Source organism: Sander vitreus, chromosome 21, assembly GCF_031162955.1.
Source record: "Sander vitreus isolate 19-12246 chromosome 21, sanVit1, whole genome shotgun sequence".
Classification (NCBI taxonomy): domain Eukaryota; kingdom Metazoa; phylum Chordata; class Actinopteri; order Perciformes; family Percidae; genus Sander; species Sander vitreus.
In genome coordinates this window covers 3,906,362-3,921,238 of record NC_135875.1, presented here as the reverse complement: position 1 = coordinate 3,921,238, position 14,877 = coordinate 3,906,362, and the positions used below count along the sequence as shown (strand labels likewise).

The window sequence follows — 14,877 nt, the reverse complement described above, 5'->3', positions numbered from 1 at the left end:
GGAAGCCCTGATCGACATTTGTCACCATTTTCTGAAGTTTTTATAGACCAAACAACTAAATTGACTAATCAAGAAAATAAATCGACAATGAAAATAATCGTTAGTTGCAGCCCTACAACTGTACATACAAACCATTTACTGATTTCTCTATATATTAAGGGGTTTCTCTGCTATTCTGAATAGCTAAATTATAGTAAGTGCTCATTATGCTCCCGGTTTACAGGAGAAAACAACTCCAGACCGCCTGGCTCTCATGTGTCACTTTTAACAGGAACTAGATCGCCCACCACTACCGCAACACCTCTGTGAAGGTGCAGCGTGTGGCCACTTGAAGGAGCCCTTCTGCACAGGACTGTTAAATGCAGCTTTAGTCCAAAGAGAATACACCACTATACTGTGTGTAAGAGCAAATGCGACCCAACACACCTACACTGATCAATGAAAACTACAGGGTGGATACAAAAACAAAGATGCTAAAATTTTGCAGTTTAATACACTGGCCTTTACCACCACAAACTGCAGCCTCATCGTTACATTAAATTGGGAACTACCTGATCAAATAGCAAGTAAACCAGATTACAAATCTGACAGCCTTCAGCACTTGACAATTTTGATCCCACCAAAAAAGTACTCCGGCTCAATACCCAGCCCCTGCTTTAAAAACATAATACTTGTTGCAGGGGTCATTGCATTGTATAGGTGAAATTAGACATGGCAGTGTGTTTGTGTATGTACGAGACCTTGCATTTATCTATTGTGGCTTGCATGCATTGGCTAAGAAAACAAACCCCTTAATTTAACATTTAGCTCAAAATGAAGATTTCAATACATTTAGTTACAAAATGAAAGTCTGCCTGCAGTGTTACATGACCAGTATAACACGTGACACTGACATCTTATCTGGGATTCGCAACTTCCTCAGTTACTTCTTCCTGTTCAGTTGCTCAGTATTTGTTGGCGCTTATTGTACATAAAGCATGACGTTTTAGTGTGGCGTATGTGAGATATAACCTGTTATATTTCACTTAGCAATTTATAGATCTCCCACATTTTGTAAAGTATTATATTGAACAGGTATTGTACTAGTACTTGTGTAAATACCCTTTTTTATTAAAACGATCCTTTTAGATAATTATTATTATTCACTCATTATCGTCATTATTACGATTCTTTATGTGTGATGCTCTTCACAAAGATAATTTCAGTGTTTATAGTACCGATATATCTTGTCTTTTTGTTTTTGTTGAGGAAGTTTACATTTCTGCACTCATTAGCCTATTTTTACTTTTAGTACTATCAAGTCTTTTCTTGACTACGGTCTTGTACGACTTTTGAATAAACAGGTTTTATCACTTCCTGTGTACTAGAAGATTTTCCAAGTAAAGACTTATTGGGCATTGGGTGTTTACAATGTTGTGTTGCGTCCTTTCTTGTGACTGTTAAGTAATGAAATGAATGCATGCTACGTATTTCCTACAGGCCTTGCATGGCCTCTGTGAATTATCAGACTACCAGAAGACATGCATAATAAATAAGTAATTATCAATGTGTGTGTATATGCGCATGTGTGAATGAGAGAAAGAAACGGTCTATATTCGCTTGTTCTGAAAATATTTTCAAATGGATATCTACATTAAAAGTCTCGGGAGGCGAACTACAAAACATCAAGATCAAATAGGTGAGATCTTTAATAATTATCCAGTAAGTTATCCTGCATTTATCCTTGTCTGCTACTCCGAAAATTGGTAAAAACATCCATCCATCTTCTTATCCTGTTCCAAGTCACAAAAGCAACAGGCTATGCAAAATTGGCTACACTTCCGGCCTCCTAATCCACATCCTCAAGCTCCTCCAGGGGGATTCGAGAGGCGTTTCCCTCACACTTTGCTGGGATATGTAATCCATCCAGAATATTTTGGGTCTCCTCCCAGGCCCGTTGTATGAAATAACTCCATAGGGATGCGTGGGTCCTGATTAGATGCGGCTAAATGGCAGCCAGGCCTCCGAAAAATGACACTCACTGAACTCTCACTGAACACGCACCTTCATCACATAGCATGGGAGTTTATTAGAGTTGTATATTTTCAAGGCCCAGGCCTATGTTTTTTTTTCTTTCGCTGTTTTGTGTATAGTTTAATCTTGTAGACTGTTTTTGTGGTTGTTCTTAATTGTAAACTTGTTTAAAAACTAATAAAGTCTTTAAAAAAAAAAAGGGGGAAAAGGACACTCATTTCGGCCAAAAGTATCCGCATTCTCATCCTTTTTGTGGTCACCACTCAGAGCCCATGACCCCAGCTGAGGACTTGTTGAGAGCAATGCACAGGCTCCGTCAGAAACACACACACACAAATGATAATAATAATAATTACTATTTAGAAATACCTTTAACTCCATTGTTGCAATGGTCCATTCAATAATCCAAGGAGCCATAATTCCAGTTACCGCACATGTAAATAACATGACACCTTAAAACAAAAAGAATACATAGACAAAAGACATTAGTTACATTTTTTTAAGGGAAGGCAAAACTTTATATTTTAACTAACAGATATCTTCATGAAACTTCATCAAAGAAGACAATTATTTGTTGTATTACAAGTTTTCTGACGTTCTAATGTTTAAATGGAATTTTTTTTCCCCCACTAGTCTGAAATAAAACATGTTATGGAAGAAAAATAGCCCAACATCTCTACGTTGAAAGATAATGTTTTGGACGTAGTGTCTTCCCTGAAAGACCAGACGCAGTAAATAAAGTTAACTGTCTTGGCAACGGTGTTTTTTTTCGTTTTTTTTACGTCCAGCTGGCAAGCTAACGGCTAGCAGGGCTAATGATAACCTAATGAAATTTATAATGAAAAAGTTTTACATGTTTAATAATGTTAACACCGAGCTTAGGAATTTAGAAGTAAGTTAGGAAGGGTTGTTTCTCTATTGACTAACCGTGTCAAAGACCGCATTGCCAGTGATTTTGTGACACAATTAACAACAGTACTTTCGCTCAACGCTAGATGAGAAGCTAACGTTAGCCATGCTAATGTTTGAGGCGCAGCGACGTAGAAGGCTAACGCCGAGATCCTGGCCAATAACAGCCAACTTAGCTAGCAGACTAAGCTAATGCTAGCTAGCTTGTTTGCTTCCCCGATCCCATACTGACTTCTCAATGACTGCCGTTTTGTGCACGTTTGGCAGAAAAGTGTGCTAAAAAAATTAACCTGCTTAAAACGAACAGACGATAGTTTAACCAAACGAATGTTTTTTCCTGACGAGTGGCGCGTTCGTTAATTGTGAGAAAAATAACAAGACAAAATCTTACTTACCTGCTTGTCCTGTTACTAACCGTTTACGACTTGATAACAACCGCCCCCCGCGCTCCTATTGGTCAACGCTTCAAATTGAGGCTTCCCATTGGCCCCCCGCTGCTGTCACTCTTGAGCAAATGCCCGTACAGCGGAAATGTGGGACGAAAGTTCATAGCACGAAACTTCATTACCAAAAAATATTGTTTTCATTTCTAAATGTCTTCACAACCTCCACATTATTTATAAATGGCTGATTTAGCTGCGCCATTACACGAGTGTTGTTTACACCGCACCACATGCTAGCTACTCATAGTCCAGCCTGGTGTGTTTTCACTCAATGCAACTACAGAATATCTAATATTTTTACTGCTTTGTCTTTGGGACTTAACTTAGAAATGAACCGCTGATTTTCACAGCATGCTACAAACCACAAGCAGATACTGCTGATGGCTGCGAATTAGTTTGTTCAATGTGTTTAATTTGCTCTTATTTCTTGCATCATATGCTTAACAGATTGTGGTGATGGTGGGATGAGATTTGAATGGTCTGCTGGGTCTCTCAATCCTTAACCCCAAAGTAAAACAGGACACATAAAAGAGAAGACTCCTTCTACAAACTCCTTTTACAAAAGTAGAGCTTAAGCTGGAGCTGATGAGACAGGAGACACAAGGGACAGAGGATGGATGATATGAGTGAGGCAGTGTTGGGCTAGTCAGTGGTTTGAATATCTGATATTTTGCCAGTGGCCAGTGGAAAGTAACTACATTTACTCAAGTAGCTACTGTAGTTACGTACAATTTTGAGGTGCTTGTACTTTACTTGAAGACTACTTTACATCTTACTTCTGTAAGATTTCAGTCCTGGTTGATTTAGAATTTCTATTTGAGTGAAAACAGTTGAATTGTGCTGAGAGTTTAGCAATCTGAAGCGCAGACATATGATAAAGATCATTCTGTTTCTTTGGTCTGGAGTCATGTTGTTGGTAGCCTAGGTTTTCAGAATTGTGTGCACACTTCCATTTTTGTGTGTGTGCCTACAATGGAGAAAAAAAACCTGTAATACAAGATTCTTTTCTGAGAGATGCCACGCCGCTAATATACAAATAATAAATATTGCAGTACTTTTTATCAGTGGGCCATAGGCTCAACCATTGTGTCTTCACCTTCAGTGATAGATATTGACTTAACAGACATTTATTTAAATGAAAAACTTTGAGATTACAAATGATGTCCAATTTAGGCTGCTTTCTACTTCTACTCCCATACATTACATCTCAGAGGGAAATACTGTACCTTTTACTGCACTACATACTGTGGCTGGCCTCTAAAATATTCCTTTCATATTGTGTTGAGCTACAACATTACCTCACTTCTCTCAATGACATCAATAATAATAACCCAACAATACATCATATTATTTGTCTTTTGATAGCCTTAAAGTACATTTTCCTGAGAGTACTTCTTTTCTTCAACTTCATATTGAATGCAGGACCTTCAGTTTTAATGGCGTATTTTCATTTTTACTGCTACTTTTACTTTAGATTGAAATAAGAAAAAATAAGTTAAAGTACCTCAACATTATACTTGATGCACCTAAAGCTGTCAGACAAATGTAGTGCAGTAAAAAGTACAATATTTCCCTCTGAGATGTAGCAGAGAAGTATAAAGTAAGATACAAATGAAAATACTTGAGTAAAGTACAAGTACTGAATACAAGTACAGTACTCTGTTGGGGTAAGTGACTAAGTCCATTTACTCACATACTGTACTTAAGTCAAATTTTGAGATATTTGTACTTTACTTAGATATTTCCATGTTTTGCTATACATGTGGAAATATGTCCAGCAGCTTAAGTTACGTTGATTTGACACACAAAAAATACGATCAACTTATTAAATATGATGGGTTGTTATAGATTAAAGGCCGCTCATACTCTCACAGGTGTTACTGCTAATCAGATCTGCTCAGGTTGTAATTTGACCAACAACAAAACAGCAAAGCCTCTCAAGTCCTGAAAAGAATAAATAAATAATGTTTATAAAAAAAAAGATTAAATATCTTCTTGCACAGAATAATAACTTGTGTAGAAATTATTTTTCTCGTGTCATATCAGACCTTGAAGGCTCCAGAAGTTAACACTCTGAAAGGGTACTTTTGCGTTTGATACTTTAAGTACATTTTGCTGATAATACGTATGTACTTTTAGTTGAGGATAGTTTCAAATAGGGCTGCATGATATGAGGAAAATATCTTATTGTGATTATTTTAAAGGATATTGCGATTGCGATAGGATTCAGTATTGCAATACTTAATTCAGAATGGTTTGACACATATTTTGCCTTTAACAAAAGATGATTTGGATATGACACTATAGTCTATTTTATGATTTCGATAAAATTGTGATTAATTGTGCAGCCCTGTTTCGAATGCTGGACATTTACTTGTAACAGATGTTTTTCTACTGTAGTAATACTACTTTAACTTCAGTCAAAGATCTGAGTACTTACTTGCAAAAGCAGTGGGACAGTCCTCAGAGTTTCTCATGGAGTAACTGTGCATGTCTCTACATTTAGTATCTTCTCTCAGTCACATCCACTGTTAAATATTGAAGGAAAATAGCAGCTTAGCAACAAAGACCTGAATTAAAAGGATGGATTTCTACATTTAGAGCAAACACATGTTGGAACTGTGGGACTGACACAAGGTGACATTTATTTCTTATTTTAAAACGCAGAGTTGCACAATGAAATGTAAGTTGTCGCCTCTTCACGCTACACACATAGAACAGGTATACAGATATTTAAATTAGAACAGGATAAAACGGAATAAAATCAAACAACATATAGAGTGACTTATATACAAATCATTTTATACATGTACACATAGAGAGACTTTGGTTTAAAGTGGGGATGAGGGTAGTGCAAAAGATCTTGATTTTTTTTAAGATTGTTTTTTGGGCATTTTAGGCCTTTATTTATATAGGGTAGCTGAAGATGTGAAAGGGGAGTGAGAGGGGAAACGACACGCAGCAAAGGGCCGCAGGTCAGAGTCAAACCTGCAGCCGCTGGGTCGAGGAATAAACCTCTACGTATGGGCGCACGCTCTACCAGGTGAGCTACCATGCACCAGAAAGGTCAAATATTTACGGTGTAAAGACGATGATCATTTTTTTCTTCCAAATTAGTTGAGTTACTCTACAATCTCTCCACATACCTGCTGGCAGCAGCAGAAGTAGCCCCATGTGTACAAGTACCCCTGGTTGGGAATCACTGGACTAAGCTCAGCCAATAATAAAAATAATAATAATAATAATAATAATAATAATAATAATACTACTAATAATAATATCTCTATCTGGCTTTTTATATACAACAGCTGAGGCTTTTCCTCACAGATTTCTCTCCATCTGGCCTCCTCCTATTCATTCTTATTCTTATTGCAAACTCTCCATCTTTCTTTCAGCTTCACCCAGGAACTTTCTTAGCATCCACAATCACTTTTCATAAGGTAAGAGCACTTTATAGAGAGTGTACTGTAACTGTATGAATGGTGTCAGGAGATTAGGTGTAATGTTTTTGCCCCAGGCTTCAGTCCTCTCAGCACCCTCTAGATGTTTGTTTCATTTGGTATAACACTTCACCATATGGACTGTATTTATGTAGCGCTTTTCAGATTAGTCAAAGCGCTTTTACATAGTACATTCACCATTCACACACATTAATACCTTGTGGCCGAGGCTGCCATACAAAGTGCTCATCAGATACACATTCACACACATTATTCCGGGGATCAGTGGACTCAAGGACACTTCGACGTGGGACTGCAGGGCCAGGGATCGAACCACTAACCTTCCAATTGGTAGGCGACCGCTCTACCACCTGAGCCACAGCTGCCCCGAAAGTATACACAAAGCACTATATACACAAAATCTTGAGTATTTACCGGGGAACAAATGAGGAACAAATGAGGAACTGCTAGTGAATCATTAGTTGCTGAGTAACTCCTAATCAAATTGTAAAGACCGATTAGTTAATGATTTGTTAACAATGAGTTCATTGAGAAATTAGCGAGAAACAAATCAGGAACAACTTCTTATTTACTGAGTAAATACTCAGTATTATGGATCACTTTGCTTAGGGGGGACACTGAGTCATTACTGGTTTCGTGTGATGGATTCAGATATTCATGAACTAATCATTACTTATAGATTCAGTCATATTAGGGAAGTAGTTATAAAGGATTCACCAATTATCAAGTCGTTCCTGATTCATTCCTCACTTGTTTCCCATTGAATTAATGATTCACCCACTACTTTATAAAAGTTAATTAGAAGTTATTTATTCGTTCACTGGTAACTACTCAATATTCTGCGTACCTTATTGTAAAATGTTACCCTTTCATTTTGCTTTATAATGGAATACTGTTATTTTAAAGGGGCTGAAAACATGGAGGGAAGATCTAGATGTTGTTGTAGTGAAGCACCACTAGATGGCGCTGAAACATCACATTCAGCATCATCATCATCAGGCTGCACACGAGCCTCTAAATCAGAATCAGAATCAGAAAAGGTTTTATTGCCAAGTACGTTTTTTAACACATACAAGGAATTTGTTTTGGTGTTGTTGGTGCACGTCACACATTCTTTAGATGGAATATTAAACAATATAAGTATAGGTACAAACAATATAAGTATAAGTATATTTACACAGTATGTATTAAGTTAAAAATAAAGAATAAATAAAGATATAAATAAAAAATAAAGAGCAAAGAGCATTACAGCAGAGAGAGAACAGTGGCATGAAGGTGGAGTGTCAGGGTGGTTTCCGGGCCTTGTTGATAAGGCTAGTGGCGGAGGGGAAAAAGCTGTTCATGTGACGTGAGGTTTTGGTCCTGATGGACCTCAGCCTCCTGCCAGAGGGGAGTGTCTCAAAGAGTTTGTGTCAGGGGTGGGAGGGGTCAGCCACAATCTTTCCAGCACGCTTCAGAGTCCTGGTGGCGTATAGGTCCTGGAGCGGCGGCAGATTGCAGCCAATCACCTTCTCAGCTGACCAAATGACACGCTGCAGTCTGCCCTTGTCCTCGGCTGTGCTAGCAGCGTACCAGATCATGGACTCAATGATGGCTGTGTAGAAGTGCACCATCATTGTCTTTGGCAGGTTGAATTTCTTCAGCTGCCGCAGGAAGTACATCCTCTGTTGTGCTTTCTTCACAAGGGAGCTGGTGTTCAGCTCCCACTTGAGGTCCTGGGAGATGGTAGTTCCCAGGAAGCGGAAAGACTCCACAGTGTCAATTGTGGAGCCACAGAGGGTGATGGGGACAGGTGGGGCTGGGTTCTTCCTGAAGTCCACAACCATCTCCACTGTCTTTAAAGCGTTGAGCTCTAGATTGTTTTGCTAGGCACCACTTCACCAGGTGGTCAGCCTCCCACCTGTAGGCGGACTCGTCGCCATCAGAGATGAGTCCGATGAGGGAGGTGTCGTCCGCAAACTTCAGAAGCTTGACAGACTGGTGACTGGAGGTGCAGCTGTTGGTGTACAGGGAGAAGAGCAGGGGGGAAAGAACACAGCCCTGAGGGGATCCGGTGCTGATGGTCTGTGAGTCGGAGACGTGTTTCCCCAGCTTCACATGCTGCTTCCTGTCAGACAGGAAGTCAGTGATCCACCTCTAGGTGGAGTCAGGACTGGGTCAGTGATGGTTTTGAGGTGTGAAAGCACAAGGCGCTCAAAGGACTTCATAACCACAGAGGTCAGGGCGATGGGTCTGAAGTCATTAAGTCCTGTGGTCCTTGGGTTCTTGGGGACAGGGATTATGGTTGAGGTCTTGAAGCAGGCTGGCACGTGGCATGTCTCCAGTGAGGTGTTGAAAATGTCTGTGAACACTGGAGACAAAGGCTGATTGCTCTCATTTTAATAAAGCTTACAGTGGAGTAAGTCACTTACTGACTGACCACACTCTGGTTTTAAACTCTAATATTTACTTTAAGCCTCCTGTTCCAGGGTGCAAACATTTAATATTAAGTACATTTTTGAGGTACTTACACTTTACTTGAGCAGCTCCACTGGAGCATTTGGAGGTTAAGGGCCTTGCTCAAGGGCACCTCAGTGGTGGTAATGAGGGAGGGACAAGCGCTGCTCTTTCACTTTCCCCACCCAGATGTTATGCTGTCGGTTTGGGGATTGAACCAATGACCTCCCGGTCACAAGCTTGTTTCTTTAATCTTTAGGCCACCACTGCCCATTTATTATTATGGATACAGATAAGACTTTGTTGATCACAAGCTACCCCGCAGTATATAAAGTAGGGCTGCACAATATCAATCAATATCATTTTTTATCGTCTTATCATCTTTATCACCTGTATCACCTGTACCAATATACATCTGGTGAAAGGCTGCAACATATCGCGATAGACACATTTTTTTAGTTAGTTGAAAGAAAATATCAGTTGAAAATTACACTTTAAAAATAAACTGTCATTCTTTTTTTCGTGGTGCCTTTTAAATATAATTCAATGTTCAATTTGCTCAATAAAATAATGTTGGTAATAATTTCCTTTCATTTGTTTTAAATTCAACAAGTAGTTTGTTGTATTTCAGCAGAATACTGAAAGCAGCAGAAAGGCAGAACTGAGTACACTTTAATATCTGTTTATTTATCGCAGGTAATATTATCGCGATATTCAACAACGTTATCACATATTTTCCTCATATCGTGCATCCCAAATATAAAGTCATTATAACTAGCTCCACATTATAGTGATGAACACATTAATGCATCAATAATTGTAATCCAGTGATCCAGTGCATATGGAGGTACTTTTTCTTTCTGTACTGTAAGTTTATTTTGATACTAATACTTTTGTACTTTAACTTATGTAACATTTTAAATGTAGGACTTAGTGGACCGAACATTTTTCAGTCCAGAGGGGGGGGTCACCCAACTTTTGTATTCATGAAACCGCAAAATTTCAAAGTGGCTTATTGGTGCATATTTTTCCATGTAGCTCCATGTAGCTCTCTCAGTCTCAGCCCTCCTTCGCTACCAGATGGGTCTGACCCATGAGTTTGCTGGGGGGCAGGGCATAGACATATGGGGCAGGGGGAGCTGCCCCACTGGTGGCTGAAACGGATAATTGCATTGTTTAAAAAATGATTGGAATAATTCTGGCATGATCAGATATTTTATAAATATCTTAAATAACACAAAACAACTAAACGGTGGTAGGTAATACATCAGATTTCATATACTGCTTTAGTAATAAAAAATATTACCTGGCTGACGATGGGAGCAGCAGGACGCAAAAAACAAAAATGACTGTTGTACTATGTCTGGACATCTTACCGTGCCAAGGTTGCAATAAAGGTTTCCTAAATGCCACATTTGATGTCAGTTTACTAATTGATTGCGGGTTTTGTGTAGATTTAGACTTTTATACGTTTATTCCACTTTGTTTAAACGGCGAAGTGGAGAAAGCCTAGTGACGAGTCCATAGCAACCAGTTTGTGTGTTGAATATTACCCAGAGTGCCTTGCTGAATGGTCTCAATATTTTATTGTTTAATTTCATGTGAATACTAGTTTACTAGAGGAGTAAATTAGTATTTGAAGTAATGCAGTAATGCAGGAAGTGTGCATCATGTCATGTCTTTTTTGGTTAAAGGTCCCAAAACTCCTCCGGTGGCCCCTTAAATAAATAACGAACAGTCCCTTAACAGAGTCTTTCTACACTGTGGTATTAGTACTTTTACTGAAGTAAAAGGCCTGAGTACTTCTTCCACCTCTGTGTATTTATGCTTTGATGTTTTGCTGTGGTGGACAGCTCTGCAAAAGGAGCGATCATGTGACAGGATAGGGTATGAGTTGGTGTTCAGAAGTTTTCGTACGATCAGTGGTGGAAGAAGTATTCAGATCCTTTACTTCAGTAAAAGTACTAATACCACACTGTAAACATACTCTGTAAACGTACTCAATGCAGAAACATCTTCCCATTTTAGAAAGTGTAAAGGATCCAAGCAGTTGTGATGGTCTAATCATTTCAGCTGGACTTGTAGGCCATTATATTGTTGGCTAGTTTCATTCATAAGAAAACATCAGATTTTATAAACCACGTTTGTTTTGTGTGCAAAAATCTTAATCCGGTCATGAGTGGTACATTCAGGTTATCACCAGGGTTTTCCCTGCCATTATAAGGTTTAGGTGCAGCACCCAAGCCCTTTTGGGCAGCGCCTAAGCCCTAAGTATGAATGAAACTAAAAGGCTTCTCTCAGATCTAATGATTGTAGATGGACTTTTTTAGCAAGTTTTGTCTTTAAGCTTATGAGTGTTACTTATTAGTTATCTGCTCTAGCTTTACCAACGTTTCAGACACAGATATTGAGATAATGTTCTAAAACGATGTGAAAAAGAGACGCAAAACTCCCACAAAGGGACAAATCGACTACCAAGAGAATGACCACAGAGACCCAAAACAACCCCAAAGAAAACAAAAATGACCAAAAAGAGACACAACACGACTACACAAAGACACAATCCCACAAAGAGCCACAAAATGTATGGGGATTTTTGTTTTTTATTGAAAAACGCAACATTTTCTTGAAGAAGGACGCCTAAACCCCTCACCAGATCCGCACCTAAAAGTCTTCCACAAAGCTAGGTGAAACACTGACTGATATTTGGCGCTACCTGTTGTTGTGGGCGTATATTGGTGTTTAAATGTCTAGAACCAGAATTATTACATTACATTTAGCTGACGCTTTTATCCAAAGCGACTTACAATTGATATGTCAGAGGTTGCACGCCTCTGGAGCAACTAAGGGTTAAGCGTCTTGCTCAGGGACACATTGATATATCGCAGTGGGATTCGAACCCAGGTCTACCACACCAAAGGCATGTGTCATGTCAATGCTTGTTCCTTAGTAGTGTTTTAATCCAAAACATGATCTTTTTCTTTATCTTAACTAGTTGTTTTGGTGTCTAATCTTAACTTTCGTCACGGCATAAACGCTCATATTTTGTGGACTAAATTTAACTGTAATGTCCGCCGAAATGACCGGCAGCTCGGGGTGCTTTGTACCCGGCTCAAAGTCACCAATTTTTGGGTAACTGAACCACCAACTACCGCTGATACAACGGAGGTCTGTAGCCGGCGTCACAAAGCTATGTAGTGGCTTAAACAACTAGCAACAGCTGCTCGGCGTCACGTGACCAGCTGGCGTTCTCCTAATTTCGTAGGATATCTTACGTTTTGGTGTCCATACATTTTCGTACAACATCATACGGACCCGTTCATGACGAATGCGTTAAAATCAGATGACCTCACTTTTTCAGATATACTCATAGGGGAAAAATACATCTTATATTGTTGTCAATACTGTATTATCTCAAATGGCTTGAAAAATGTGCTGTAAATGGGAGGGGGGGGGGGGGAATTCCCCAGGGCCCCCCTAGGTTTGGGCTGAGCCTTGTCTAGCTCCACCCCTGACAGTAAGCCTTTTAACTCTGGACAAAGCCTGGAGGAAAGTGAGATGGTTATTCTAACTGGTTACTTGAGTATCCATTTTATGAGTGGAGCTCTCATGCATATAAATGCCCCACTGAGAGCCACGTTGGCATGACAGCTCCCTCCAGGGACGTCCACATCATCACTATGGCTTTTCATCACATAAGCTTCTAACATACAGATTCCCCTTCAGGGTTTTCAGTTATTAAATTCAGCTTATTCCACATGGTCTGACTTCATTTATATTCTGTATCATCTTCTTCCAGATCGAAGACACATCACGGCCAAGACTGTTTTTTTATGCCTGCATTGTTCAGTCAGATGGAAACGTGAAATGCATAATTTCATGTTGGTGGTAAATATTTGGTTTACTTGGAGACTAGCATTGAAAATAGAGTTCTGTGAGTCTAAACGATGTTTGACTGCACAACATGCTGAGGTGGAGGAAAGTACGAAGAAGTTCTCATGTCTTTTACTGACATAAATGTAGCAAAACCACTCTGTAAAAATACTCTGTTACAAGTAAAAGTCCTGTGTTACAGCATCCAAGAAGTATAAGTACATTACTTCATGTCCTATGGTCCTGTGATAAGGTCCAGGAATGTTGGACCGGGATACATGATAACCTATGTCTGATAGCAGGGACCCAGGTTCCATTCAGCCCAAGATTATTTGTTCAGGGAGATGGGTCAATCCTAAATGGGATGGATAAGCACATAAGAAGCTGGGTCCAGACTAGTTAATGATAGCCTGACAGATTATTTAAGAGGATGGAGGAATGAAAGGGTGCTGTCAATCCAGGAGTTGGCTTGTGAGATGTCTACGGTGGCGGCGTTTTGGAAAAACGTCATAAACAGCGGGAATCTTCAACATGGGGTCCATGAACCCTATGGGCTCCTCAGAGTCAATGCAGGGGGGCCTCCAAATTATTGTTAATTTTTAAAAATGTTTTCAATGAATCCAACGTATTATTTGCAGATATAAATCCCCACTGATGATAGGGCTTAGGTATACTAGCCTATAGGCAAGGTAGTCACTTAGGTAGCCATCCACAGATACAGTTCATCCTAAGGATCCACTGGGCCACATGTATGTTTAACTAGGGGTGTCACGATACCAAAAAATTCAGTAGTCAGTACAAATACCAGTAAAATAACACGATTCTCGATGCTGATTTCAATATCACGGTAAAAAAAGGATTTTCTAAGATTCCATGTACTTTAACTTGAAACATGAACTTCTTTATTAAAATATTTGAAAAATATCAAAATGTCATAACAAGACATACAAAACATGCAATAGAGCATAGAACAACATAATAAAGTGCAATGAATGGTCATAGTGCAACAACTAGTGTCCCCAGACACATTCCAGACTTCCAGGCATCTTTTCAAAAGGTACTGTGCAAAAACAACAACAGTGTTTCTAACAGTTGCATGACCAGAGACGTTACAAACCCCGGGTAAATAATGGAGATGTATTTGAAAGATGGAGACAGCTTAGAGCCAAAAAGGACGCCGAGTTGGCTAATTTCCTCCTGAACAGGTAGCTAAGCATTAGCTTCAGGCTAATTTATCACGGCTACAAGGGACGGGCATTTTATGTCATTTCAACATTTGTGTACTCACATTTAATTATATAGCTAGCTAGAGTACCCGAGTTGGTTACTCGCAAAAAAAATTAAGACACTGCTAGTAAAGTGATCCCGACAGATCCTGGCTAACGGCACCATGCTAACCCTGCTAAAGGCTAACGTTACCGGAGGAGCAGGCAAGCGGGCCACGGCTGTTTGTAAATCAGAAAGAGAGGACCGTGAGTTTTCAGTGAACATGCCGTTTTTTAGGTTGGGTAGAATTTATCTCCGTTGACTCTTGTTCATATTTTTTCGAAAGATATGTACCGGAAGTAGAAGGGCGTGACTTTGGCCACTTGTTCGTGACCTCCTTCTTCTGAATGTATCGACTGGAACACTCTGAAGCGTATACTGCCCCCATCAGTTCTGGAAGAGGCGCAGCACCGATGCTTGCTAACGCTGGCATTGTCGCTAACGGTGCGTATGGTGCTTCAAAAAAAATGGGCATC

The 14,877-nt window shown here is 39.5% G+C and overlaps 1 protein-coding gene across 1 annotated transcript in view; it reads right to left on the bottom strand.

Annotated features, from left to right (window-relative positions):
- Positions 1-3,348, bottom strand: part of LOC144536639 (KAT8 regulatory NSL complex subunit 1-like) — a 35,898-nt gene extending 32,550 nt beyond the window's left edge. Inside the window, exons 1-2 of the mRNA XM_078279877.1 lie at positions 3,318-3,348; positions 2,383-2,465 (exon numbers count right to left, since the gene is read on the bottom strand). The gene's annotated coding sequence lies outside the window, so the exon portion shown is untranslated. The remainder of the gene's footprint in view (positions 1-2,382; positions 2,466-3,317) is intronic.
- Positions 3,349-14,877: the final 11,529 nt, after the last annotated feature.